We start from the raw sequence: 27349 nt of genomic DNA on the forward strand, positions 1-27349 counted from the left end.
AATGACTTTGATGGGTTTATTAGTAGCCTGGACACAGCTAAGAAAAGAATCAGTGAGCTGGATGATACGTCAATGCAAACTTCCTAAGCTGAATAGGCAAAGAGAAAAAAGACTAGGAAAAGAAAAGGACAGGATATTCAAGAACTATGGGAAACTCATAAATGGTGTAATGTACATATAATGGAAATAGCATAAGGAAGAGAGGGAAAGGAACAGAAAAAACAATTGAAGCAATGATGATGGAATTTCTCAAGATTAATGTCAGACAGCAAACCATAGATCCAGAAGCTTCAGAGATTATCAAGAAGAAAAATGCCCAAACAAGTACACCTATGGATATGATATTAAAATGAGGAAATCCAAAGGCAGAGATGGTTGAAAGCAGCTGGGGTGGGTTGAGGGGTACATTGCTTATAGAGAAGCAAGGATAAGAATTATGTAGACTTTAGATATCTTACAAGCAAGAGAAGAATGGAATGAAATATTGACTCCATCCACCATTATTTACAGGTATTGCTGGCTCTTTGGTAATCATATTATTTGTTCATTATTTTGCTCTCTCTATTTTTCACACACATGCACAGAGTTTTTTTTTTTTTTTGGCTTCAGTTGGATATTAATTTCTTGAGAGAAGAAATAGAATGTCAATGTAATTGTCTCAAGTACCTCCTATGACACTTTGCAAACAGAGCAAGCTAATTAATTCTGCTTCACAAGAGGCAGGTAGATTGCATCTTTCTCTGTGTCTGCATGTCCTTCCTGAGTGTAGACACAATCAGACATTTATTTATTTGTGATCATAACAGAGGTGACAATAATAATGAACACAGGCAACTTTTATTTGTGTAGTGATTTGCACTTTGCTCTTTCTCCTCCTGAGACGTTCTTTTCCAACCTCTTTGTACATCTGGTAGGTCTTCTGTATCTTCTAGGCCCCATTCAAATGCTGCTTCTTTTGTCAATATTTCCTAGTTTTCCTTGGTCTCCTTTATCTTAATAATCTCCAATCTCCCCACCCTGGCTGGGGATTGTAGTCATAGTGACCTGGGAACATTTTTTTTTAGAATACAGATTCCTGTTCCCAGCTGCAGACATACGGAGTTAAGAATGCTGAGACATATACTCAAGAATCTGATTCTCATGCAATGAAAACTAGTTCCATGCACCATTGTTTGGAAATATTGCATCTGATCCTCTCAGTATTTCCTGCAGAGCATGCAAAGGGAGTGAACTGGCCCTCCCCTGACTTCCCCATCACTGCTACATCCCTAGCTGCAGCAGTAGCTATCAGATTCTCTAACAGGGTCTCCGTGGGTCTCCATTCATGGAAGTGAAGTTCCAAGAAGGCAGTGAAGATATCTCATTCATCTCTGTATCTCTAGTTCTGTGTTCAACCTAATTTTTTGCCTTAGATTATCTTGTTTGTTTGTTAAGACTTATAAAAACCCATTCAAAGTGTTAGGCAAAGAAAGAGGCTCTGTTATAAGGACCATGGAACCCAAGAGAAGTGGAGAATATTGGCTTCTGTAACAAGTGGAACTAGGCAGCCACTCTGTCATCTGCCTCTTTGTGGCCATATGGTCTTTTATTTGAAAAATAGGAACCTTTCCAGCACATCTGCTTTCTTTGTCTTTTTACCAGTCAGCTGTCTCCATTTCCATAGGATATAAGACAGCCATCCTGGGTCTTCTGAGTTCACTGGTTTTCAGCCCAAGTTAGTTCCCACAGATAATCTAGCATCTCTGTTTTCTATTTCCAATATAACTTCCAGGAGATGAATCTGAGTATTCCACGTTGGTTGAATGTCTACCTTAGACCAATCAAACCATAGTTGGATAGAGGGAATCATGTATCAGATAGGATGCTTTTAGTTGTAAGTTATAAATCTGAAGAGCCTCTTGATGAGAGGGAAAGTAGAGTGAAAAGGCTGGGTTAAAACTCAACATTCAAAAAACCAAGATCATAGCATCCAGTCCCATCACTTCATGGCAAGTAGATGGAGTAAAAATGGAAACAGTGACAGACTTTATTTTCTTGGGCTCCAAAATCACTGTGGATGATGACTGCAGCCTCAGAATTAAAAGATGCTTGCTCCTTGGAAAGAAAGCTATGACAAACCTAGACAGTGTATTATAAAGCAGAGACATCACTTTGCCAACAAAGTTCTGTATAGTCAAAGCTACGGTTTTTCTAGTTGTCATGTACAGATGTTAGAGTTGGACCATAAAGAATGCTGAGTGCCAAAGAATTGATGCTTTCAAACTGTTGTCCTGGAAAAGACTCTTGAGAGTCCCTAGACTGCAAGGAAAATAAACGAGTCAGTCCTAAAGGAAATCAACCCTGAATATTCATTGGAAGGACTGATGCTGAAGCCAAAGCTCCAGTACTTTGACCATCTGATACAAAGAGCTAACTCATTGGACAAGACCCTGATGCTAGGAAAGATTGAAGGCAGGAGGAGAAGGGGATGACAGAGGATGAGATGGTTAGGTAACATCACTGACTCAATGGACATGAGTTTGAGAAAACTCTGAGAGTTGGTGAAGGACAGGGAAGCCTGTCATGCTGCAGTCCATGGGGTTGCAAAGAGTGGGACATGACTTAGTGACTGAACAACAACAATGAAACACAACAGTGAAAGTGATGTCAACAATGGTAATGTTTATGGTCTCACTTAATGAGAATGTTAGAGGGAGGCACTTTCAGGGTTAGTTTCCATCAACTAAAGTGCTGAGATCATCACTTGGTATGACTTCAATAGGGCTGCAGCAGTTCCAGACATCACATCCTCATACAACAGATTCCCTGGCTTCTGTTCCCACTTTCTCTCCATCTCCCAAGAACAACTTGGATTGCTTACATTTTAGAATTAACAAAGCACTTCTTTGTTATGAAACAAAGAACTGGCGAGTATCTCCTTTGAAAATATTTTCTAGAAGCTCTCTCCCACTAGATTTCCCCGTGGTATCATTGTTCAGGATCACATTATATTCTCAGTCCCTGGATGGAAGAGTAGGCTTAGAAAGTGGGTTCCTGGGTGTTTTCATCCCTCTAGCATGAGGCAGGCTCCATCAGCGAGGTTCCAGTGGGCGGTTGCTGTTGGGTTGGCAAATATTGACATGCATGGTACCTGTGGCTTGAGCCACACTGTATCTCTGATGTGACTGGAGATACAGTGCAGGTGGGGTGGTCAGAGTTTGCAGAGAATGGTTGGTGTGGTCTGGACGGGTCCCCAAGGTACTTTCTACAGGAGTTAATACACGTGGGTTAAAGGGACACACCAGGCAATGTGTCTGATTTGTTTGCTGTGGTCCTCCAGCCTGATACGAAGGAAAGCACCTTGGAACGAATTCACTCTAATGTGATTACTCAGGATGTCTGAATCCGTGTCTGCTTAGAAAACAGCCAAAAGGAGCGTGAAGGTGAGAAACAGGAAGAGTCAGAGGAAGTTTAAGCAGCTCCACACTCTAGAGTCAGGAAAGAAAACAGCTCTGTGAAAACAGATGGGGAAAAAGGAAAGAGTGATGGAGAGACAGAACCCAGTCCCAGTGAGAAGAAAACCTCCTCTGGGAAAATAAAGCAGAGCAGGAAGCTCCTGGAGCTGAAGGGGTCAGAGCAGGGACTTCGTAAATCAAGTCTGGTGCACCAGGAGCCCCGCCGGAGGATAGGAGGAAAGGTGCTGGGAGAAGATAGCGGAGATTAATGAAGACAAGCCAGGCGGGCTCCCGGAGGTGTTGCGGCCACTCGAGGCTCCCCTCTCTTTTGAGGTCAGTTATTTATTTATTTTGTAACGGAACCTAACAAATTCTAAAACCGGATAAATCCAATTACCCGTGTTTTGCCTTCAGGGAGCACGAAAGATTAATGGTGGTATTTGGCAGTGGCATAAAAAGAAATAGGCAGTAATAACAAGGAGGCTCGTAAAAGGAGCTGCGTCCCAGGAAGGCCAGCTCGTAGGTAGCTCTTGCCCTGGGCCGGCTGCTGCCTGCACGGGGACCCTGCTTGCAGCCCCCAGTTTAGAGGGAATGACATGGACGCCAGGGTCCTCCCTCATCCTCCCCAGCCGGTCCTGGAACCACGAGAGCTGAGCATGAGTGCTAATCCACCTGAGCCTGGCTTCTGTTCCCGCTCTCTCTCCATCTCCCGAGAACAATGTGGATTGCTTACATTTTAGAATTAACAAAGCATTTCCCCAGAAGGTACGCCATGGATCTGCACACAACTTCTGGCAGAGGCTCTTGACTGTGATTATTTTCTTCTGTTTCCAGACAAGGAGCCTGAGTTGGGAGGAACATCCTAGAGCCACTTCTCCCCACATCCTCTTTGGTCTTGTGCTCTGTTCTGTGCTGGTAGTGTGTGTGGGTACTCAGTGTCTCCGTGGTGTCCGACTCTTTGTGATCTCATGGACTGCAGCTGCCAGGCTCCTCTGCCCATGGAATTCTTCAGGCAAGAATCCTGGAGTGGGTAGCCCTTCCCTTCTCCAGGGGATCTTCCTGATCCAGGGATTGAACCTGTATCTCCTGCATTGGCAGGGAAATTCTTTACCGATGAGCCACCTGGGAAGGTCTCTGTGCTGCTAGTGGGGGAACCATTTTTGCAAACATGGATTTAGGACAAACATGCGCTTGTGGCAAACCTGCCAGGAGCCTGGCTGCTGTGACGTCCGGGTGGAGTGGCCCTACGTGGTGCTGGGAGTGCAGTCGGACTGCTCTGATCTCAGTTCGTGTCCGTAGTTTTGCCTTGTTAAGTTTCATTGTTTGAAACGCCTGATGTCTTCCCAGAATAGATTTTGACTTGTGAAATGTTTCTTCCAAAATACCTTGCTTGATATTCACACATTTGGGATTTTTTTTCAAAGATGTAATTACTTTTATTGAGGTATAATTCGTGTACCATAAAATTCACCCTTTACAAGTGTGTAATTCAGTAGTTTTAGTATATTCATGGGTTTGTGCAGCCCTTACCACTATCTAATTCTAGAATATTTTCATTCCTGCCCTAAAAACCTCATGCCTGTTACAGCCTCCCCACCCCCGCCCCCAGCCCCCAGCCTCCAAGCAACCCCAGTCTCCTTTCTGTCTCCATGCATCTGTCTGTTCTGGATGTTTCACATATCAGTACATGGGTTCTTTCTTTGCACTGCTCCACTTTCAGCTTCCCCTTTATTTATTCATCTGTTCACTCCCTTCCTCTCATTCATTCCATAAATATCATTTGAAGTTTTGTAGTGGTTTGAGCGTTTTGTTAGAAACTGTGGGTGGAGATGAGCAAGCTTTTAAAAGCCTGTACTTTTGAAAGAGGGGAGATAGGAGCAAGCGCATCCTGGTATGTCCTCATGTCCTCGAAAAAGGTGCGTGTGTCTTCAGCCTCCACGGGACTCTGTGAGCTCTGTCCAGCAGCATCTTCATGCCCAGGACCAGCCCGTACCCTGTGAGACTTAGTTGCTGCTGCTGCTTGTTGCCCTGGGACTCAGCATCATTTTCCATACTTGCAGCCCGCCTCTGGTATTGCTCCCCGACTCCTGACAAGCAGGCTCTAGTTAGAACCTTCGTTCTTACCTCTTAGACCACTGGCTCCCAAACTTCAGCCGGCATCAGGGTCATCCAGAGGATTTGTTAAAGCATACTGCTGGTCCTCGTGCCAGAGTTTCTGACTTAGTGGGTGTGGGGATAGGTCTGAGAATTTGCATTTCTTACAAGTCCCTGGTGGTGCTGATGCCGATGCACTCCAAGAACCTAGAACCGTCCTTTTCCTCCTTGGTCTGTGTCCTCTGGCCCAGCTGGTAAGTCACTGCCTCCAGGGCTGAGGTTATTTTCTCTTCCTCCTCTCTTATCAAGGACCCGTGCAATGCAGTTCAATCCAGGCTCAAGTGCTTAGGGCTCATAGTCCTGCCTGCCCACTTACAGTCCCAAGCATCGCCTACTTCTGTGTTTTGTAGTCTTCCCTCATGCCGACTATATCAGCCCAGATGTGCTGAGTCTACCACATCTGTCTGTTGTGCATCTTAACCCACCTCACCATCTTAACCAGCATTAGTGCTAACATCATCACTGCCATCTTCATCACAACCACTACCACCACCCCCACCAACCTCGCCATCACTAAGATCACCATTACTAAGCTCTTCACGCACACCCCAGGGAGCTATTATAGCTAACCCAGCCTGAGGTACCATAGCAACAGGACAATCCACAGCTTCTAGGCTTCGAAGGTCTTCAGAGGAAACCAGGTACTTCACAACATCATTTGTGATTTTTGTTCTTTCCCACACTCCCCGGCAGCAGTTCCCTCCTCCCTACTCCCTCAGTTGTGATGCTCTTGGTCCAGACTCACCTGCAGGGGCAGAAAGATGCTCCTTTGTAGCACGGAGAGGAAGGAGGAGTCAGGCTGAGCAGGGAGATGAGCTAACTAGTTAAGTAGCAGCACATGTCTGCCTTAAACTTTAATCGATAGTTATTAATTAACAGAGAGAACAATAACTGTCTTATTAAGTCAGCAGTGATAAAACAGCTCTGAGATGCTATTGAATGCTAATTGTCAGTTGATGACTCCATACGGTTTCCGAGGGTAGGTAGGCATGTTCCAGGTATAATACCATGTTTCCAGTACATGCCGTGATGTTAAATCCTCGTTATGGTCTTAATAATCAATTGGACTTGAGCATACGATATTTGTCTAATTAACTCCACATCGACACTCAGGAGTCAGCCTTGCTGGCCACAGATGATGGGTTAGTTATGGTAGCTTAGACGTGACTGTGGGAGTGGAGGCGCGTTCTCTGTGCACTGGGGGACCATCTTCAGAGTCCGGGGTCAACAAAACAACTCGGGGCTTGCGGTGCAGCTCGCGTTCCATTTAGAGGCAAAGTATGAATGAGAAGAATAACGCTGTCTTACAGTGCAGTTTCCCACTTACTGGAAGGATCCAGTGTCTGGTCTCTCTTGCTGACCACTCACCTTGAACCTGGGTGTGAAGGGCGGAGGCAGGTAGAGGGAGCAGCTCTGCTTCCCACCCACTGCCCTCACGTGTCCTACGCGGTCTCAGGCAGCCTTCCACGACATTCTCAGTTCTCTGTGCTCAGCCTGCACGGAGCGCTATTCCTCTTCTCTTCTGCCAGTGCGCTCCTCTCCATCCATCACTTTCTTCAGCTCCCCAGGCCTAAGTACAGGCTTTTTATCCTCATGCTACATCTTCGTTTCTCTGCTCTCTTTCCGGATGCATTGTCTCGGACACTGAGATTGTGTGTTCAAGGCTAGGGACTGTGAATTTTATGTACTCTGCTTTGGCAACTATACTTGCGGATTCAGTGATGTCCACAACTGTCCAGAATGCTGGTGTGTGAACGAGCAGTCAAAGGAGAGCACCCACATGGCTCTGGTTTTCACAATTCATGTTGGTACAACCGGCTAGACTTTGGAAACCCAAAATCGTGGAGAATGGTGGTCTTGGGACGGAGGGTGGGTTTGGCATAAACACCTGATAAGAGGCCTTCTCACTTGGCAGTGATGATGTAACAGTGATTTTTAGTTAAGTATCCTTTCTTTAAAAAGAATAAGGAGTTTTATAAGGGTATAAAAATACCCTATGTTATCATAATTAACACTTAGTAAGATTACATCTCATACTACAATAAAAAATAAATGTCAGATGGACCAAGAAGCTGAACATTAATATAAATATAAATCTCTTAGGAGCATCAGGAAAATTAAGAGTTTTGTACATCCACTACATTCACATAATCTTGGGAGTGAGAAAACTTTTTGTAATTAAGACAGGAAACCCAAAAGCAGTGAGGGGAAATTGATATATTGATAAATTGGCCTCATTAAGTACAAAAGATCCAAACAAGGAAAGAAAAAGATAACATGAGCAGTTAAAAGGCAAGTAGTAAAGTGGAGAAAACAGATTAACAAAATTTATGACATTAATATCTGGATTAAATAAAGAACAGCTACAAATCGCCAGCAAAAAGATAAATAACCTGACAGAAAATAGACAAAGGATATGAATCAATTTATTGAAATAAAATAGTGCATACATACGGGAAAAGGTGCTGAGCCTCGTGAGTAATCATGGAAATACAAATTGAAAGCACAAATATAAATCACCTCTCAAAATCGAATACAAAGAAATACAGCAGGTTATGTCAGTGAGGACGCAAGCGAAAGGTGAGTCGTGGGCTTTATTGGAGAAAGTGCACTTCGCGAATCTTTGGTAGGAGGCCATTGAACGTGAGACAAATAAGTGCCAGCAGTCCCAGACTCTGGAGAGGGGATTTACAGGCCTGTTTCAGAGGGAACCCCAGTGAGCCGACCCTGTGCTGAATGGTGGCTCCACACAAATTTGGGCACAAACTGAATGGCTTCATTGGCTGAAGGAAGCCCTGCTAACCATTCTACGACCTGCCTTGCAGCTCTTTCAAAGAACGGGGAATCTTAGGTATCTTAGCTCATTGGACATCAGAAACGTACCCGTCTTTTTTGTTGTTGTTCAGTTGCTAGGTTATGTCTGACTCTATGACCCCATGGACTGCAGCATGCCAGGCTTCCCTGTCCTTTCCTATCTCTGGGAGTTTGCTCAGATTCATGTCCGTTGAGTCTGCTACTGCTGCTGCTAAGTCGCTTCAGTCGTGGCCGACTCTGTGCGACCCCATAGACGGCAGCCCAACAGGCTCCCCCGTCCCTGGGATTCTCCAGGCAAGAACACTGGAGTGGGTTGCCATTTCCTTCTCCAATGCATGAAAGTGAAAAGTGAAAGTGAAAGTGAAGTCGCACAGTTGTGTCCAACTCTTAGCCATCCCATGGATTGCAGCCTACCAGGCTCCTATGTCCATGGGATTTGCCAGGCAAGAGTATTGGAGTGGGGTGCCATTGCCTTCTCCCCGTTGAGTCAGTGATGCTATCTAACCATCTCATCCTCTGCCACCCTGTTCTCCTTTTGCCCTCAATCTTTCTCATCATGAGAGTCTTTTCCAGTGAGTCAGTTCTCTGCCTCAGGTGGCCAAAGTATTGGACCTTTAGCTTCAGCATCAATCCTTCTAAAGAATATCCAGGGTTGATTTCCTTTAGGATTGAGTTTTTGCTGTCCAAGGGACTCTCAAGAGTCTTCTCCAGCACCATAGTTTGAAAGCATCAGTTCTTCTTACTGGGAGGTAAAAAAGCAGAGTGTATAACAATGCCTGGGACATGTTTATAGAAGAGGTACCCTGGAGAAGGAAATGGCAACCCACTCCAGTATTCTTGCCTGGAAAACCCCATGGATGGAGAAGCCTGGTGGGCTACAGTCCATGGAGTCGCAAAGAGTTGGACACAACTGAGGGACTTCACTTTCATTTTCAACCTGTATAGACACATTCGCTTCTATAATGCCCAAAACTGGGTGAGGGAGGTCCTGGGAGGAGGAGGAGGAGGCAGTAAGGTAAAGGTAAGTCTGTGTGCCCTGCTTGCTTCTCCATTGTATGAATCTCATAGATTTGATCTAACAATGTTTTTAGAAACAAAGGTGAATGGGTAGTCACAGAAAGAGAAGATGAGAACAAAGTTGACATGCAGACCACGTGCTTGTCCAGCCCAGAGGGCCACAAGAGCAGCTGTATCCTCCACAATGTCTGTCTTATAAAGAGACGTCATTCGCTGGGGAGAAGCTCGCTGTTTTCCCAGACCACGACCACAGCTCTCTCTGCGGCTGCTCTGGGTTTGCACAGGGATCAGGCAGACCACAAGCACTTGGCTCGCCTGGTCTCACAGGGACCCCGGGCGAGGTAGATCCTGGTGGGCAACCTCCAAGAGCCTGAGATCCTCTGGGGTGCCCACCTTCCAGAACAGCAGCTCCTGCTCACAAGTTCAAAGATCAGAATGATGGGATACAGCCTGAGGCTGTGGTATAAGGAGCTGAATTTCAGTTCAGTCTTCTATATGCAGAAGCAAAAAATTGAATAGCATTTAGTAAATCTAAATGATAACAGCAGAAAAATGTATGGTCACCGTAGTAAGGTAGACAGCCACATTATTTTATTTCAGAGGCATTCCCAAAATAAGGAAGATGCACAGTCAGACATGCACACCTAGCCACGTCGAGGTGTCACCAAGTTCAGAAGGCATGAAACAGTGTTTCCTCATGACTAAGGGTATGAAGGTGTGGCCAAGCCCCCGTTTGGGCCAGGAGCAGAGTCTGGGATGCCAGCAGGTTGCCCAGGGTAGTCCATCTTACCTCCTTGTAGGAGAGACACGGGGAACTCGCTTCCTGAGAGCAATGGGATGCATGACAGGGCCTCTGGCTCTCTGAGACAATCAGGGTGTCCTTCACACTCCAAGTGGATGTAATTAACTGCACTGATAGGATGTTATGCCAATAGCAACGCAGACAACACTGGAAAATGAATCCAAAGGACGCCTGGTGAGATGGAGGAGGGGTGGGGAAGGGCCCGGTGGAGTGGGCTCGGTGACTCGCCCTCCAGGGCAGCGTGGAGAAGGGCTCGGTCCCCTGACTTTCTAAAGGTGCGGATTTTGCTGTTGCCAAAGAAAAGACGAAGAAAGATGTGTTCCTTTGGGTCTCCTCTTTGAGCTGGGTTATTTCGAGAGGTATCCATGATCAGAGAAGGCACCATCCTGGATGCCAAGAGCTTCGAGACCCCTCATCGCAGGGCCACCTGCCATCAGTTGGGCTGCCTGAGGCCACTGCTTCACCACACTGAGGCTAAAAGTCCCCCTTGTGGAGCGAGGTACCCTCAGCCCACCTTCAGTTCTCACGGCCTCTGGTTCTTCTCAACAGTGACTCAAAGGGAGACAGAAAGGGGGCATGGGAAGTGAACCAAACTGCTTTCAATGAGGTAACGTTAGTCAGTTTCCTGATGAACCATAATCAGAAGTGATATTTGTAAGCAAAATGTACAAATGTTTACTAACGGATCATCATTTTAAGTAATTAAATACAAGTTAATTGATTTCCTGAATAATAAATTTACTTTCCAGTAATTGTCCTCCATTAATGGATGTGCTCTTATAAGTGTTTTTACTATAATAAGTCATTAAGATTTCCTGAATAATTTCTCTCCAAACCATTGATTTTAAGTTACTTTTGCTAACACGAAGGCATAAAATCTCATAATGCTGCCATGTATCAATTTCAATCAATGTAGCTATGACAGTTTGTAACTTGTTTATGTTTTACTTTTAAATAATAAAAGAAAGGATAGGAAAAAAAAGGAGATTACGGTAATAGGTAAAGCATTTTCCAAATTTCATAAAACATTTTTCCAAATTGTGTCTTTAGGCAACTCAGACTGCATCAATACCTCTTCTTAAGGACTGTTCTAAGAATCAGTTAAGATTATAAATTTGAAATCACCCGATAGTCTCTGACATATATTTGGCATATGGCGAAAAGATGTCAGCTCATTTTTTCATTTGTTTCCAGAAGGCCCTAGGAAGATGTGGCATGGATTTTTATCCTCTGGGGAGTCTCTGAAAAGCTTTAAGCAAAGTCATGATGTTTTAACAGATCATAGCAGCGTAAGGAAGATAGAGTGATGTGAGCTGAAAAAAGAGTCAAAAGCAATAGCAGACAACCCACCCCTCAGGGCTGTCCAAATAGTTGATGCAGAAGATAAAGGTGTAAACTGGATGGACATCTCAGTGTGCAAAAGTAAAAGATGATTGTTTCAAAGGCTATTCTAGGGGTTGATTGACCAATCTGGGTATCAGACTGGATCTGCCAGTAAAGAGAGAGTCCAGCCCATCTTGTGGTCAGTAACTGGTCTGATACTGGTTCTGATACTTAATCTCCTAATTGTTCATAATACAATTCAGTGGGACTGAATTGATTCTCTTGATTTCTCTCCTCTCCATCTCCCTCACCATCCCCAGAAATTGCTTCCTACATCTCAGCTTTAGGAATGACATACAGAGTGGAAGTTATTAAAACGAATGAAGAAAGATGGATTGAGGAGAGAAGCAAGAGAGAAGTAGGAAGGGAGGGAGGTTGTGCAGACAAATTAAGCACCCTGTACAAGATGATGAAGAAGGAATATTGGCTTCACTGAGTCTTGGAGGATCCAAACATAATATTTAGAGAGCGATGGGATAAGTTGTTTGGTTTATCTTGGCAAAACCTGAAGATACTAATCCAGCCAACTCCTTGACTTGGAGATGTTTTTAAAAATCAATTTTAGTGTTTTTTTTTAATTTTTATAAGTATATTGATTAATAGTTTCCAAAAGATTAATTTGTTCTGTGTAAATGCTTTATAAATACATGCATTTTTATAATAATGACACTGATGTTGGTGATGAAGGGAATCACTAACTGTGCTTCACTGATCTCATGACCAAGATGTGGAAAAAAGTCCATCACATCCTAGGGACTTAGGTATATCGGCCCGAATATAATGATTCCATCATTAGCCAAAACTATCTTGCTCCCCTGCTAGGAACTCTGCTGAGTTCCTAGCTTACCAAATTATGTAAATATTTTCTGACTGATGCTTTACCATTGTATTAATAATTTCTAGCTTTATGAGATCAGATCAGAATTTTATTTTATATCTGAGAACCCTGCAGTCTTACCCATTTACTGTCTGTTCACTGGTTGATAGTTTGGGGGCCTGTTTCTTCTGTCTGAGAGAAGAACTCCTTGGCTTTGTGGGGCATGGTAAAGATCCCAGGGGTTTCCCGAGCCTGATCCACAATGCCTCCCTGGTGTGTCCCAGTGTGTTCCAGCTTCTCAAGCTGATTCAGCCCTTCATCCTCCATGTACTCTGTCTCAAAGAGGAACAGTGGGTAACTCACCAGATGCATTCATCTTCATACATTCTGAGCCCAAGGTTCTATATGGTGAGAAGGAAGATTGTTTACCTTCTAAACAAGTACAAAATTATTAAACGTGCTTGATGTCTAAGTGAACAGAGAGAACGGCTCGCGTTATCATTCTTAGACATGGGAGAAGGGGGAGGGCTTTCAGCAACAGCCTCTGTGCCATGTTTCTGTCCTTCGGGTGGCCTTGTGGCGAGAGGCCAGGGGCTGTGAGGACAGAGTGGCAGGCCCCAAGTCGTGCACAGGACTTCTGGGCTCCTAGTACCTTTTGTGGCCGGACAGTCACTTGACCTCGTGTCTTTGCTGCCAGGTGATACCCATTCATCTCTGGGTCTGACTTGCGTATCATTTCTCTGACTCTTGGGAGAGGTACCAAAAGAGTCAGAAAAACTCTCCTGTGATGTCTTGTTGGATATGTGAATAATCAGGATGCTTTGCCCACTGTGCCCTGATGAGGAGGTCAGGTTCCAACTTCATTCTGTTGTGTCCCTTCCTGCACCGTCTCCTGGTTAAGTGGCAGACAAGAAAGGAGACACGCTCAAGGGACTAATGCCCAGCTTGGGGTTGGGCGGGTCATCAGAATTCCCCTATAATTCTCCACAGAGGCTGAGCCTTTTCACGATCCGATGGTGCTGGTTTCAGAACGAGGGTAGAAGTGAAGATGTGGTTTCCATGCAGACTTCTGTAAGAACTGGTGGAAGAATATGAGGAACAATGTGGGGTTTCTGCAGTCTGAGAGGCGGGTTCCCAGTGCAGCCCAGATATTCAGATGTCTCATCCTGGATTGTTGCTTAACATCCTTGGTTTTGATTTTACTGTCTTTGAAATGAGGAGTTTGCCCTGGATGATCTCCACCCTTCCCTTCCTGCATCCTTCTGTTTTACTCTGAGTTAGCCTGACTTTCTGTCCATTTACTATTGTTATCAGCTGCTGCCAGGCAGCTGCAGTAGTCCCGAGGTGCATAGAGATACTGGATAATAGACTATATGGTGGGAAGGGCGATGAGCTGCAAGTACAAAGCTGTCTGCTTGCTCCATCTTAGCAAAAATGAGCTTGGTGTTCTCTGTGTATGCAGATGTTTATGCTCAAAACTGTCATCATGCTCATTCCCAGTTCCCACTTCATAGAAATACCAGCAAAAGGAAATCATGTGATGAGGAGGTAATCTGTCATCATGCAGTAGGATTGGCCCCCTATAAACATGCTGAGGGGTTCCCCAGTGGCTCAGCTGTAAAGAATCCGCCTGCAATGCAGGAGCCTCAGGAGCTGTGAGTTCGATCCCTGGGTCGGGAAGATCCCCTGGAAGAGGGCATGGGTACCCACTCCAGTATTCTTGCCTGGGAAATCCCACGGACAGAGGAGCCTGGTGGGCTACAGTCCACGGGGTTGCAAAGAGTTGGACACGACTGAAGCGACTTAGCACACACATGGACAAAGACATGCTTGAAGGGCACTGGTGGAAGAATTTGGCTGAGAAGGAGGAATGTGACATCAGCCCCGCCACACCAGGGGACTGTCCAGGGTGACCTGCTGTCTACTCTCTCCCAAATGTGGATGTTTTGGAAACTCCGAGTTTTATTCTGTAACATCCTTGCACTCAGCTCTGCCTCCGGTGGTCTGCAATTCTGAGACCACCAGCTGTGTCATTAATGTCACATGTGAAAAGTTGCTGCTATGCAGAGCTCAGGTCCCTGCCATGGCTTCAGGCAGTCGGGGGCCAGGCCTGCCCACGTGGAGCAGCCTGCCCGGAAGATGGCTCCCTGCCCGGCTGGTGCCCGCAGGCTGCATGGGAAATGCGGCTGAGGTTACCTTTGTGCTGTGGGCGCTTTAATTGCAGTGGAAAAAGCTCACTGGAATCGCTGCTCCGAGAAGGAGGGGCATCTCCACCAGGATTTCACAGGCAGGAGTAGTTTCTATTTTCAGAAGCAAGTCTCTCTGGATGGAAATCTCTCCCTCGCTCACTCCCCTTCTGCTGAATAAAAATCCTCCAAACAGTGATGGTTAAAAACATCAATTAACTCTAAAACAATTATTATTTTTTGAAATGCCATTTTATAAATGTAATAACACGACACAATAATCCAGGGTTATTTAACAGAGCATTTACCCTGAAAACACTCATTACTCTTTAAATGCAGTCGACTCCCGAAGCCTCTTAGCATTAGATGGCAAGTGAGGCAGAAGCAATATTGTCAGAAATGCCACATCGGCCACATATGTTAGCGGAGAAGGCTGACGCCAATCCCGCCCATGGACTGCTGTTTCCTGCATGCCTCGGGCCCCAAGGCTTTCCAGTTCCCAGCGACAGTGGGGCGACCCTGATGTGACAAGCTGACAGTTGAAACAAGTGTCCCTTGAAGCGTCTCCCCCCGCAGTCACCCTCTCTATCTCATGAGGGATTGCAGTGGGACTTGGTGGTGAGCAGGGAGGCTCTTCCCGTGAATCGCATGGAACGGCCCTGGGTCGGCAAGGATGACGCAGGGGCTGGCGCTCTTGCTGCCGGCAGCCCCCGCTGGGTGACAGGTGTGCTGCTGGCTCCGTTCACCTTTGGAGCACAGGATGCAAGTGCCGGCCCAGCATTTTCCTTCTTAAGACATGCCTTCTTCTCGATTTTTAACTAACCCTGAACTTCACTTCTAGTTTAGGAGCTCAAGAACCCAGGAGAGGGTTTCGACCTCTAGGAAGTTTCTGTGACATTCAGCACTCGGGGGCTAAAGTTGCACCCGGGATCAGGGACAAATGGTTGTTGTGTAGAAAGCCTAGGTATGTAAAAGGGAGGGAGACACGGGCCCAGGTCGGGCTATGCCATGGTCACATGTCCATGCTAGGTCACATGGTGCAGCCAAGAGGGCCTCACAGGGGTTCAGCCACAGGACTGCTTGTCTGGACTCTGTGGCATGTGGCTGGTAGGCGTCTGGCAAGACCTTTCTGTCTCTGTTTGCTCTTTTGTGGAATGACTCATGGTGACACCAGAGTGATGTTCTGGGTGAGGGGTGACAGCCCAGGAAGCCCACCATTCCCATGGCACGGAGCGCACATGGCTAGGATCCACAGCTTGGCCCCCACAGTGAGTATCAAGCACCAGGCCTCTTCCCTTCTGAGTATTCTTCGCTGGGGTCCCTAAAATGCAGTGTCTACTCTGTCCAAGCAGATCCTGGTCTAAAGGCTCCTCTGCCTTTGTTTATTTGGTATGAATGTGCGAAATCAGGTGCAATGTTACTGTCTGTATAGATCAATGAGTTAAGTCTTTCAAACCCAGAAGTAGCATCCTAGGTCTGTGTTTATAGTAAACAAAGCAGATTGGCTGGTGGGACCGGGAGGGACTGTGGTCAAGCGAGGGGCAGTGAGCACACTGGTTGTTCTGACCCTCAGACCACGTAACCTGAGCAATCATGCAGGCCTTTATGTAAGAGTTTAGAAGGCTGATGGGAAAACCTGGGACCCACAAGCACAGACTTAACAGCAAGAAGGAAACTGAGAGTTCAAATACACTTAGTGTTTTAAATGCTGAAAAAGTATAAACAGTGGCCCAGAGAGGTCAAGTGAGTTTCCCAAGGTTAAACAGCTAACTGGTGTCGAGGAGCCCCAGATGTGGGGCTTCTGGTCTCAGGCTCTGTGTGAGTCTATGTAACTATATATTCCTCAGGAGAGGGTTAGTTTATTTCATCTTTGTTTTTAGTTATACCACGGCCCTTGTCATCTCCCGGTCATGCTTGAAGGACAGGCCTCCACCCTCTTTCTAAAAGTTCTCTTATGTTTCCTTCCCTGGTTGCTCTTTTAAAACTATATATATTTATTTATTTTTCCCCTGTATTGTCATTTTGCTTCATTTTTAAAGTTTTGATTTTATGTTGACGCATATTTGATTAACAATGTTGTGCTAGCTTCAGGTGTTCAGCAAAGTGAATCAGTTATACATATACCCGTACCCCTCTTTTTTAGGTTCTTTTCCCATATAGGCCACTACAGTATTGCGTAGAGTTTCCTGTACTGAATAGTAGGTCCTTGTGTGTGTGTGTGTGTGTGTGTGTGTGTGTGTGCATGCACTAAGTCATGTCCGACTCTTTGCAACACCATGAACTGTAGCCCACCAAGCTCTTCTGTCCTTGGCATTTTCCAGGTCAGAATTCTGGAGTGGGCTGCCATTCCCTTCTCTGCAGTGGGTTCTTAGTTATCTGTTCCATATATAGTGGTGTGTGGTGTGTATACGCCCATCCCAATGGCTGGGATAAGAAATGATGGAAGTTCTAGGAAGCAGATAGATATATTCAAGGCATCTCTTGTAGAACTGTTATTGTTGTTATTGCTTAAATGAAAGTGAATGTCTTTTAGCATCCTGTCCATTTTGCTTCAGTCCACACTCTTCCTTCTCGAATGTCACTGAGCCAGTCTCACCCTGGCCCATGTTGGCATTTGGGCTTCAACTAAGGAGATTTTAGTGTGGATTCAGAGGACAGTGAGCTTTGCCACCACGAGAGATATTTATAAAGAAGGCAGCATGCTCCTTTCTGGAAATATCTGGCTTCTTTTCCAGCCTCTCTCCCTGAACCCTCCCAGCCCTGTAACAAGGGCCCTGCCTTCCTATCCTTCCTATAGACTCACTCACCTTTTTGATGGCATTTGGAGGTTGTGTTTGCCCCCCACGAGTGTGGATTAACTAGCCACTTCCTGTGAACTGATCCTGATGGTAAATGAGCCTAATGGATGGTATTCCTTGCCCTGGTCGTGTGCTGCCACCAAACACAGCCATCTGCATCCCCCAGGCTGGACTCCAGCAGCCCAGAGACCCCCCAACAAGCCGTGCACTGAAGCAGGCTTTCCTAGAAATTACTTCAGGGGCTGCACTTGGGGGAACCAAGGCCCCAGGGGCTGACTGAACACAAAGCCCTAAAGATAAAACAAAATAGCTTTATTTAAAGATTTATTTAAGAGGTTTTAAAAATTGAGTAGAACATACATTTTTAATACTGATTGATATTATTGCAAAACATTCTAATGCGAGTGCGCCCCATGGGCCCTTGCCGGCTACATAGGCCGAATATTCCTTTTCATGCCTAACATGAGTCATAGTCCAGCCATGGGTGGATGTGCTGATGCAAGGTGCCCCTGTGCTGTGGGGAGGGGGCGAGAGGATGTGGGAGAGCAGCAGGGAGAAGGAAGAGGGGAAGATAGTGTGCGAACCTGACACTGTAGACTGCATTTCAATACAGAGGGTTCATGCTCCCTTTCTGAAATGTATTTTGTAGCTGATAAAGTGCATGCACGCGAGAAGCCCGCTGAAGGCCATGAATGCCTTAATTAAACCTTGATTCCCATTTATTGAGCACCATCTGTGTACTCGGCGACAGCTTCCTGCTTTTGCACACATTAATTCATTTGATTCTCCAAACAATCATGGTATTATGCCCATCATACAGATGTCACAGATAAGGCTTAGCAACACTTGCAAGCTCATCCAAGCTTATATTGCAAGAACGTGCTGGAATTTGGATTTATCAAAAGTCAGTTTGACCCAAGGACCCAGTTTTCTTTAAACCTCTAGGTTATCTTGCCTCTACTGAAATCTTCCTAAAATGACATGTCTCTTGCTTTCCTTCTGTGTTGTCCCACTGGACCTTTATTTGTTAAATATATAATTTCTGTTCCAGTGTAGTTGATTTACATTGCCGTGTTACTTTCAGGTGTAGATCAAAGTGAATAAGTTATACATACACATACATCTACTCTTTTTCAGAATTTCTCCCATATAGGCCACCACAGAGTATTGTGTTAAACAGAACTTTACAGAGTAAAGTTCCCTGTGCTGTACGGTAGGTCTGTATTGACACTCTCCTAATTTTGCATCACGAAGGTCCATATGTCTCATTGATCCTCAGCCTTCCATCTTCAGAAGCTGTGTACGTAGCGTGATGGTTAGACTTTGAATCAGGAGTCCAGTTCCAGCTCTGCCCTGGGCTCTGTGAGACACTGGGCAGGTTACACCATGTCTCTGAGCCTCTGGGATTATAAACTGGGTGTGGCACTGCCATCAGCTCCATGCCGTGTTGTTCAAACTAGGAGAAGTGGTCCCTCTGGGACTTGCCCAGCGTGAGCAGCTGGGCTCAGTAAATGTGCATGAAGCCATAGCTGAAACCGTGAGCAGAAATGGAGCCAGCTTGATAAAGCACATGCCTCGTGTTTCTGATGCACCTGGAGCTGTTGGGTCTCTGAAAAGTTTTGTCTGATTATTGAACCTTTTGACAAACTCAACCTAAGTTTTAGGTCCACAGAAAAACCTTAATTCAAAAAATCTTGCTACCTCCAAAGGCGTTGCATTAGACAAGTTTCCCACACGCGGCTCTAATTGCCAGCACTCAGATGGCCCAGGGGAGCCTCCTGCTAAGTGGGTCAGCATCCTCGGAGTCAGGCCAGCTGTGTGCAGGCAGCTGCCTCCCGGGGCTCTTGGGCTCCTCAATGCACAGCCTTCTGCGGGCCTTGGAGATATTTCTTGCTTTTGAATTTATAGAGCCATTAGCCTGTGATCCAAACAGAACACCTAGTTTTAATAGCTTAGTCAGTAGGTGGTTCCCCAACAATTTCCAAAACTAGGAGCAATAGTAAGTTCCTGGAAGAGCAGCAGTTGTTGTTTGGAAATAATTCTGCAAATTGCATTTATCTCACAGTGGTCTGAGGTCACAAATTCAAGAGCAAAGAGAAGGCTCTTCAATTAGACACTGATCAAAAGAGATCTGTCAGGATGACATTCCATCTGAACAATCAATTGGGATGGAGAAATGGTTCAGCTGCAGCTGCTGTTATTCAGCTTTCTTTATTATTATTTCACCATTGGTTGGAGTCAGGGAGCTGGCTGCTGAGTGCCGAGCAGTTCAGGGCACTTGTCACTCGATCAGATAGAAATGCATCTCTCTGTGTCCTGTGTTCGTGATGTATTAATGGCCAAATGAATGAGAAAAGTTTCCTAAAAGGGAAGATAGATTTCTGCTGAGCTCTGCTACTCAGGATTTTGTCCAGCTGTGGGCAGGCCCATCTCTTCCCCTCTCCCTCCCTCCCCCACACCGTTCAGGAGGCCCAATTTGTGTTTGCCAGCCCAAGGCGAGACTTCCAAGACTCACTGGGCTCTTCTGGCCCTTGATTCAGTCACCTAGGATTATAGATTGGCATAGGAATGTTATAAGATAATATATTTCCTGAAGCCACACAGCCAATTTCTGATTTCAGAGAGAGGGTACCATCCATCAAAGATACATCTTTGAGCTGCAGTTCAACACAATACCACTTTCATCAGCTACTGCCATTGGAAACACACACACACACACACACACACACACCCCTCTTTGCTCCTTCCATGACAGGAGGAGGAGGTAGAATAGCAGTGATGGAGAGCTGAGGAAAGGCTGTGTCTATGATGTTTCCTTTGTGACCATGGGAATGCTCTGCTGCTTTAATCTAGGCTGGGGGAGCAGGTGCGGGTTGACTTCGAAGCCCCAGTTTACCCCTTACCTCCTCTCTTATGTTTCTCAACAGTAGGAAATCATAACTCATTTTGAAACAAAATGTCCACAGTGCTGGGCGCAGTGTCTGTGTCAGCAGTCCCTTAAGTTGTTCGTGCCGTGTGTTGTCCGCACAGCTGGAGGGAACTGTGGCCGGGAGAGGCAGGGCCTCGCCTCTGGCACCCTCGTGTTGACAGCAGCGCATGCCTCTGACCCAGAATCTGTTTGCCAGCTGGTTCTCCTTTCCACCACTGACTGCCTCTGAGAAGCCACACAGCATTTGACTGCAATGTCAGGCTTCTCAGGGTATTCAATAAATAAGAGAGAAATGACGGTTACTCAGGGTGGATAGTTACTCAGGCAGGTTAAGCTTCCTGCATACCACAGTTGGTAAAGCATCTCCCTGCAGTGCGGGAGACCTGGGTTCAATTCCCAGGTTGGGAAGTGTGGGAAGTTCCCCTGGAGAAGGAAATGCAACCCACTCCAGTATTCTTGCCTGGAGAATCGCTTGGACAGAGGAGCCTGGCAGCCTTTACAGTTCATGGAATCACAAGAGTCAGACACGACTTAGTGCTATCTTTCTTTCTTTCAGGGTGGTCATAGAGATCAGTCTGGGCTGGTTTACAGCATAAATATTATTTAAAGAGCACCTCTTCTTTGGTCACATGTGGGCAGGCTCTGATGACTGACCTTCTCTTTGTGAATGAAGTTCCTGCACTCGATGTACTCTGAGACCAAACAAACCAAAATGTTGGAGTATGGAGTAGAGAGAGGTTTACTGCAAGGCCCTGTAAGGAGACAGGTGGCTCATGCCCTAAAACACCCCGAGCTCTCCAGGGATTTTGGTAAAGCATTTTTAAAAGCTAGATGAGGGAGGGAGGTCTCAGTGTGTGAACAGCTGTACACAAGCTTCTCTGATTGGCTGATGGTGAGGGAACAGGGTGGTGTCACAGGGGTTAACCTTGTCAGTCCTTAGGCCCCAGGAGGGAGGTCTGGGGATGTCTACTCATGGATATCAAGTAGATGTTGCTGTTCAGTCCCTAAGTTGTGTCCGACTCTGTGGCCCCATGGACTGTAGCACACCAGGCTTCCCCATCCTTCACTATCTCCAGGAGTTTGCCGAAGCTCTTGTCCATGGAGCCGGTGATGACATCCAACCATATCATTCTCTGGCACCACTATCTCCTTCTGCCCTCAATCTTTCCCAGCATCAGGGTCTTTTCCAGTGAATCAGCTCTTTGCATCAGGTGGTCAAAGTGTTGGAGCTTCAGATTCAACATTAGTCCTTCCAGTGAATATACATCAAATGGTTAACAGATTTCATTTGGTAGGGGTTTTACTTCTTCAAAGCAACTCAGGAAATGTGCATCAACTACTATGATCTAGGCACTTCAGACAGGAGCTGAAATAAAGGGTATGGGGAGGGCCTGTCTGGGAAGACCCCATAGGGTCCTGCTGGTTACATCTTTATAGCTCAATAAAATGTCTATTATCACTTTTCTGACAAAGGTCCATATAGTCAAAGCTATGGTTTTCCCAGTAGTCATGTACAGATGTGAGAGTTGGATCATAAAGAAGGCTGAGCACTGAAGAATTGATATTTTCAAACTGTGGTGCTGGAGAAGACTCTTGAGAGTCCCTTGGACAGGAAAGAGATCAAACCAGTCAATTCTAAAGGAAATCAACCCTGAATACTCATTGGAAGGACTGATGCTGAAGCTCCACTACTTTGGCCACCAGATGCAAAGAACTGACTCATTGGAAAAGACCCTAATGCTGGGAAAGGTTGAGGGCAGGAAGAGAAGGGGGCAGCATTATGAACTCAATGGACATGACTTTGAGCAAACTCTGGGAGAAGTAAAGGACAGGGAAGCCTGGTGTGCTGCAGTCGTTGGGGTTACAAAGAGTTGGACATGCCTGAGCGACTGCACAACACAGAAAAAGTCCATTGCTTCTCTTGGAATTCCTCTTTCTTGCCCCTGCCCTGTGTGAGAGCCTCTGCTTGGCCCACTGGTCTCTGCCCCTGGGTTCCTGCATCACAAGCAGCTGAGCAGCTGAGTCCCAGAAATGGCCCTGGTGCTCACCCACCACGTGGCAGACACCCCACAAAGAAATCCTTTATTTTTACCTCCTACCAGCCAGTTGATCTGTTAACCAGCTCCTTCCCCAGCCCTGACTTCGTAGCCTGATCATCTCTAGGGTAACCACTTCTCTGTGACTTCGTTTATAGAGAAGAACCTTGAAGGGGCTGGGCCTGCAGCTGTGATTCCTCTGAGCTGGCATCCCAGGTGAAGGTTTTACATCAGAAATTAACATTTAAAAGTGTCTTCATTTACATAAACCATACATAAATTTGCCCCAGGTTGGAGTAAAAAGGGATTACTCAATGCCCATGATACTTACACAAGGGAGAGAAGCCTGTCTTCATGCTGGTGATTCTTTTCCCAGAAGGCTTCAATAGAAGATTCCTTGAAATACCACGATTCCCTTGTGCATTCAGAGTATGATTCAGTTTACCCATTTTTTTTTCAGGATCACATCTGTCATGTGTAAATCAAGATGTATTTGAATAATCCACTCGCCATCCTGAAAACTGCCATTTCTTTTTCTCTTATGTCTCTTCCTCTTTCCTCTTTCTCTGCTTCTGATGACTCCTTTGTGGTCACAGGGAAATGGGAAACCAGGTAGAAACCGAGGCTGCACAGTGCCCATCACTGAGAAAGGCTTTCCTAGGAAAACAGAGTGACCACTGAGTCAGTGGAGTGTGGAGGTGGAGAGTTTGCACCCTAGACTCATTGCCCTTGTTTCAAACCATGGCTAGTGCTACCTTACCACCTGGCTCCATGCCATCCTGCGTGTGTGTTTATTTTGCAGAGAAATAAGGCAGTCTCATAGTTCAGATTGCTCAGAAATAAGGGCTTCCCTCGTAGCTCAGTGGGTAAAGAATCTGCCTGCAATGCAGGAGACCCAGGTTTGATTCCTGGGCTGGGAAGATCCCCTGGAGAAGGAAATGGCAACCCACTCCAGTATTCTTGCCTGGAGAATCCCATGGACAGTGGAGCCTGGCAGGGTGCAGTCCATAGGGTCGCAAGAGTCAGACTTGACTTAACTGCTAAACCACCACCAAGGCAATCTCAGAAGCTTCCCAGGTGGTGTAGTGGTAAAGAACCCGTCTGCCAAAGCAGGAGACATGGGTTCAATCCCTGGGTTGGGAAGATCCCTTTGATAAGGAAATGGCAACCCACTCCAGTATTCGTGGACGGAGGAGCCTGGTGGGCTACAGTCCATGGGGCCGTGAAAGTCTGATGCAACTGAACACATAAACACAAAGCAATCTCACCTCTCTAGAGAGTCGTTTACCTGACAAACACTAAGCTGGGCTATTTGAATATATTATTTTATTTAATCCTTAAAATAGACCTATGAAAATTTCCTATCTTATTCTTAAGAAAACTGAGGCTCAGAGAAGCAAAATGAATTTACTTGTCATTTATTTACTTTAATGAAACAGTGTTATTTGCGTATTTTGGTGAAGTTTTAATTCAGCCATCCCCAAGCTTTTATGGCACCACAGACCAGCTTTCTGAAAGACAGTTTTTCCATGGAGTGGAGAGGTGATGGTTTCAGGATGATTCAAGTGCACTGCATTTATTGTGCTCTTTATTTCTGTTATTATGAAATCAGCTCCACCTTAGATCATCAGACATTAGATCCTGGAGGTTGGGGATGCCTGGTTTAACCGATGTTTGTTTTGTTTCATCTGTATGCCAGACACTGTCTTGGCCACTGGGACAGCAATAAGAAGGTCCATGAACTGAAGACAAACTTTAAGTGTTCACACAGACCAAGGTGAAATGGCTGTGGTGGACTCAATGGACAGGGATCTGGGGCTGCAGGGCGGGCATTTGAGAGGAAGGCTTGTCCTGGTCATAGAGCTGAAGAAAGTGGAGTTCATTTGGGAAGGAATGCTGTCTTACAGGAGAACTGAACATGCAGCCAGGCATAGAGCAGGTGGAATAGGTGGAACGGAGGACAGGCAGACCATGGCCTGCATGGTGGGCATGTCTCAGAGCTTCATATTTATTAAACCTAAAGAAGAAGAGCAGGGTAGGGATCGGGCTGGTTTGTTTCCAGATCGCTTGGTCTGCCTCGTGGAGACAGGGTAAGAGGGGCCCTGACTGCACTTGGGGGCACCCTTGGGCACAGTGCTGACATTTGGTTGAGAGAAAATGCTGGCAGAGACTGGAACGGTGGGTAGAGAGAGAAGTCCACAGACTTGAGCACTTTGGAGGTGAAAGTCAGTAAGACTGGGTATCAGAGAGGAAGAAAAGGGAAATATCACCCAGTTTTTCAACTATGTACTGAGTGGCTCATGGGCCATTCACTTAAATAGTGCAGGAGGAGGACCCAGTTGGGGAGAGCATCATGAATTGTCACGAACCTCCCTGGATGCGGCTATCTTGACTTGTTGCTAAAACTCCAGCAAAGCCTACGGTCTTCTGGTCATAAGTGGTGAGGGATGCGTGTGTAGACCAGCTTGTCGGAAGAGAAAGGAGAACTTAAGGGCATAAGAGTGCCTTTGGCAGAGCCTGAAAGAGCTTCAGTAATTAAGGGCTTGAGCTTTGATGAAAGAAAGACAAGAGCCAACCATGAAATTAACAGGAAAGCGAGACACCTTATAGATGAGAAGTCTGAGAAAGACTTTTTCAAGAAGGAGACAACTGCCCGAAAAACCAAACGCTTACTGGTAAGTTGAGTCCAAAGACCTACTGGATTTACTAACACTATTGGTGACATTAATGAAAAGAATTCCAGTCCAAGATGAGACTGGAACTTAGATTTGAATAGGTTGAGGACCAAGTGTCAAGTGAAGAAAAGGAGACAGTAGGTAAACAGACCATTCTTACGAAACACAGCCATTTGGAGGAAAGGACAGAATTCTGGCTGAAAGGAGATGAGCAGGAGACTAAATTGCTGTTGTTATTGTTGTGTGTGTGGTAAAGACAAAGGCTTTACCTCCTAGACACTCACGATCCAATGGAGAAAGCCAGGCACCGAAACAAGCGTGTCATGCTGTGATAAGACCCATATGTAAAGACAGCCCCTCGCTGTGCCTTGAGTTTATGGAATCAGGACACAGGGTGTACAGTCTTTGGAAACTGTGATTTATTATGCGATTATCTTTCAATTTTACCTAAGGCCCCAAAGCTATGCAGAGAAGGCAATGGCACCCCACTCCTGTACTCTTGCCTGGAGAATCTCATGGACAGAGGAGCCTGGTGGGCTGCAGTCCATGGGGTTGCTAAGAGTCGGACACGACTGAGCAACTTCACTTTCACTTTTCACTTTCATGCATTGGAGAAGGAAATGGCAACCCACTCCAGTGTTCTTGCCTGGAGAATCCCAGGGACGGGGGAGCCTGGTGGGCTGCCGTCTATGGGGTCACACAGAGTCGGACATGACTGAAGTGACTTAGCAACAGCAGCAGCCAAAGCAATGGGTGCTAACTATGTTCGTATTGCAAAGTAAGATGCTTGGCTAATGGCTGACAGCTCACCTCTAGCTTCTGAAAGCTGGAACTTGGTGAGGAGAGAGTTGGAAATTGGGGAGATATATTGTGCCTTCTTTGACACAGCTCACGAGGGTTTATGAGTGGCACCTTTCCCAGGGGAGGTATTGGGGAAAGTGTATTTCTCACCTCCAGCCTAGATGGAAAACCTGCAAAGGAGTCACACACACAGCTCGCTGGTCCCAGAGGACTGAACAGGAACACAGGTCACCGGCTGGGTGAGTCCTCCATAGCAATGGATAATAGGCTACATCTGGGGAGTAACTGCCCTCATTTGCAGCGGTGCTTCAAAGTTTCCTGAGGATGAGATGGGAGCTGTGCCAAAATGCTTCAGTTTGGGGCTTTCCTTGGTCCTGTCCAAGGGAATGGCCACATGATTCAGTGCTTTACAAAAAGAAAGGTCCCTAAGTGGCCAGTGACGTTGGCCAACATGATCGGTGATCTTGAGAAGAGGGAATTAGTGTGGGTGGTTTGTTGATGGTAGAACGCTAAGAGGTGAGCACAAATCAAGGCAGTGGATATAATGGATGAAGACAACTTTTTACAGAAGTCAGGAAAAGGAGAGAGACATGTGATGTCAGCTACAGGGAAGGTTGTTTTGTTTTGAAGAATGCAAAGTTTAACCCATAAACCAGATAAAGGTGGGGTTTTTGGCTTCCAGTTTATGCTCTGCTTTTATATTATGTTCCAGTCAAGCTAACAGGTGTCCTGCACAATGGTTGTTGTTGTTGTTTAGTCACTCAGTTCAGTTCAGTCGCTCATTCATGTCTGGCTCTTTTGCAACCCCGTGGACTGTAGCCTGCCAGGCTCCTCTGTCCATGGGATTTTCCAGGCAAGAATACTGGTGTGGGTTGCCATTTCCTTCTCCAGGGCATCTTCCTGACCCAGAGATTGAACTCACATCTCCTGCATTGGCAGGTGGATCCTTTACCACTAAGCCACCAGGGAAGCCCCAACAGTAGCAGGTATTATTAAAAAGCAAATGAATCTTTACTTTTGAAAACCAGAAGGGGCCCTCTCTTTATAACACAGTATCTTAATTTTTTTTCCACATTTCTCTCAATATCTTACATGGCTAGCATCTGTTCCTTACCCCAAACAGCTTCCTCTCTTTCTCAGCCAGGTCAGAATAAGACCTTGATTCTCCACTCTTCTCAGTCTGCCTATAGAGTCTGTTCTCTTCTTCTGCAAGTGGAACTCTGCCTTTTTAACTGTTGTTGCTTTTCAGTCTCTCAGTCGTGTCCAACTCTCTGTGCCCCCATGGACTATAGCATGCCAGGCTTCCCTGTCCTTCACCATCTCCCAGAATTTGCTCAAACTCATGTCCATTGAGTCGATGATACCATTCAACTATCTCATCCTCTGTCAGCCCCTTCTCTTCCTGCTTTCAATATTTGCCAGCATCAGGCAATTTTCCACTCTGAATTTGGCTATTTCTGGCCTCAGCTTCCTTTTAGCCCATTGCTACTCCGTGGAGTGATA

General features: G+C 46.0%; 1 protein-coding gene and 1 long non-coding RNA gene across 9 annotated transcripts in view; one reads left to right on the forward strand and one right to left on the reverse strand.

Annotated features, from left to right (window-relative positions):
• The window catches only part of LOC132344196 (uncharacterized), a 30300-nt gene extending 25867 nt beyond the window's left edge, over window positions 1–4433 (reverse strand). Inside the window, exon 1 of the long non-coding RNA XR_009493349.1 lies at window positions 4168–4433. This is a non-coding gene — a long non-coding RNA (uncharacterized lncRNA). The remainder of the gene's footprint in view (window positions 1–4167) is intronic.
• The window catches only part of OPCML (opioid binding protein/cell adhesion molecule like), a 1072821-nt gene that overhangs the window by 543674 nt on the left and 501798 nt on the right, over window positions 1–27349 (forward strand).

The sequence above is a fragment of the Bos taurus genome, chromosome 29 (assembly GCF_002263795.3).
Source record: "Bos taurus isolate L1 Dominette 01449 registration number 42190680 breed Hereford chromosome 29, ARS-UCD2.0, whole genome shotgun sequence".
Taxonomy (NCBI): domain Eukaryota; kingdom Metazoa; phylum Chordata; class Mammalia; order Artiodactyla; family Bovidae; genus Bos; species Bos taurus.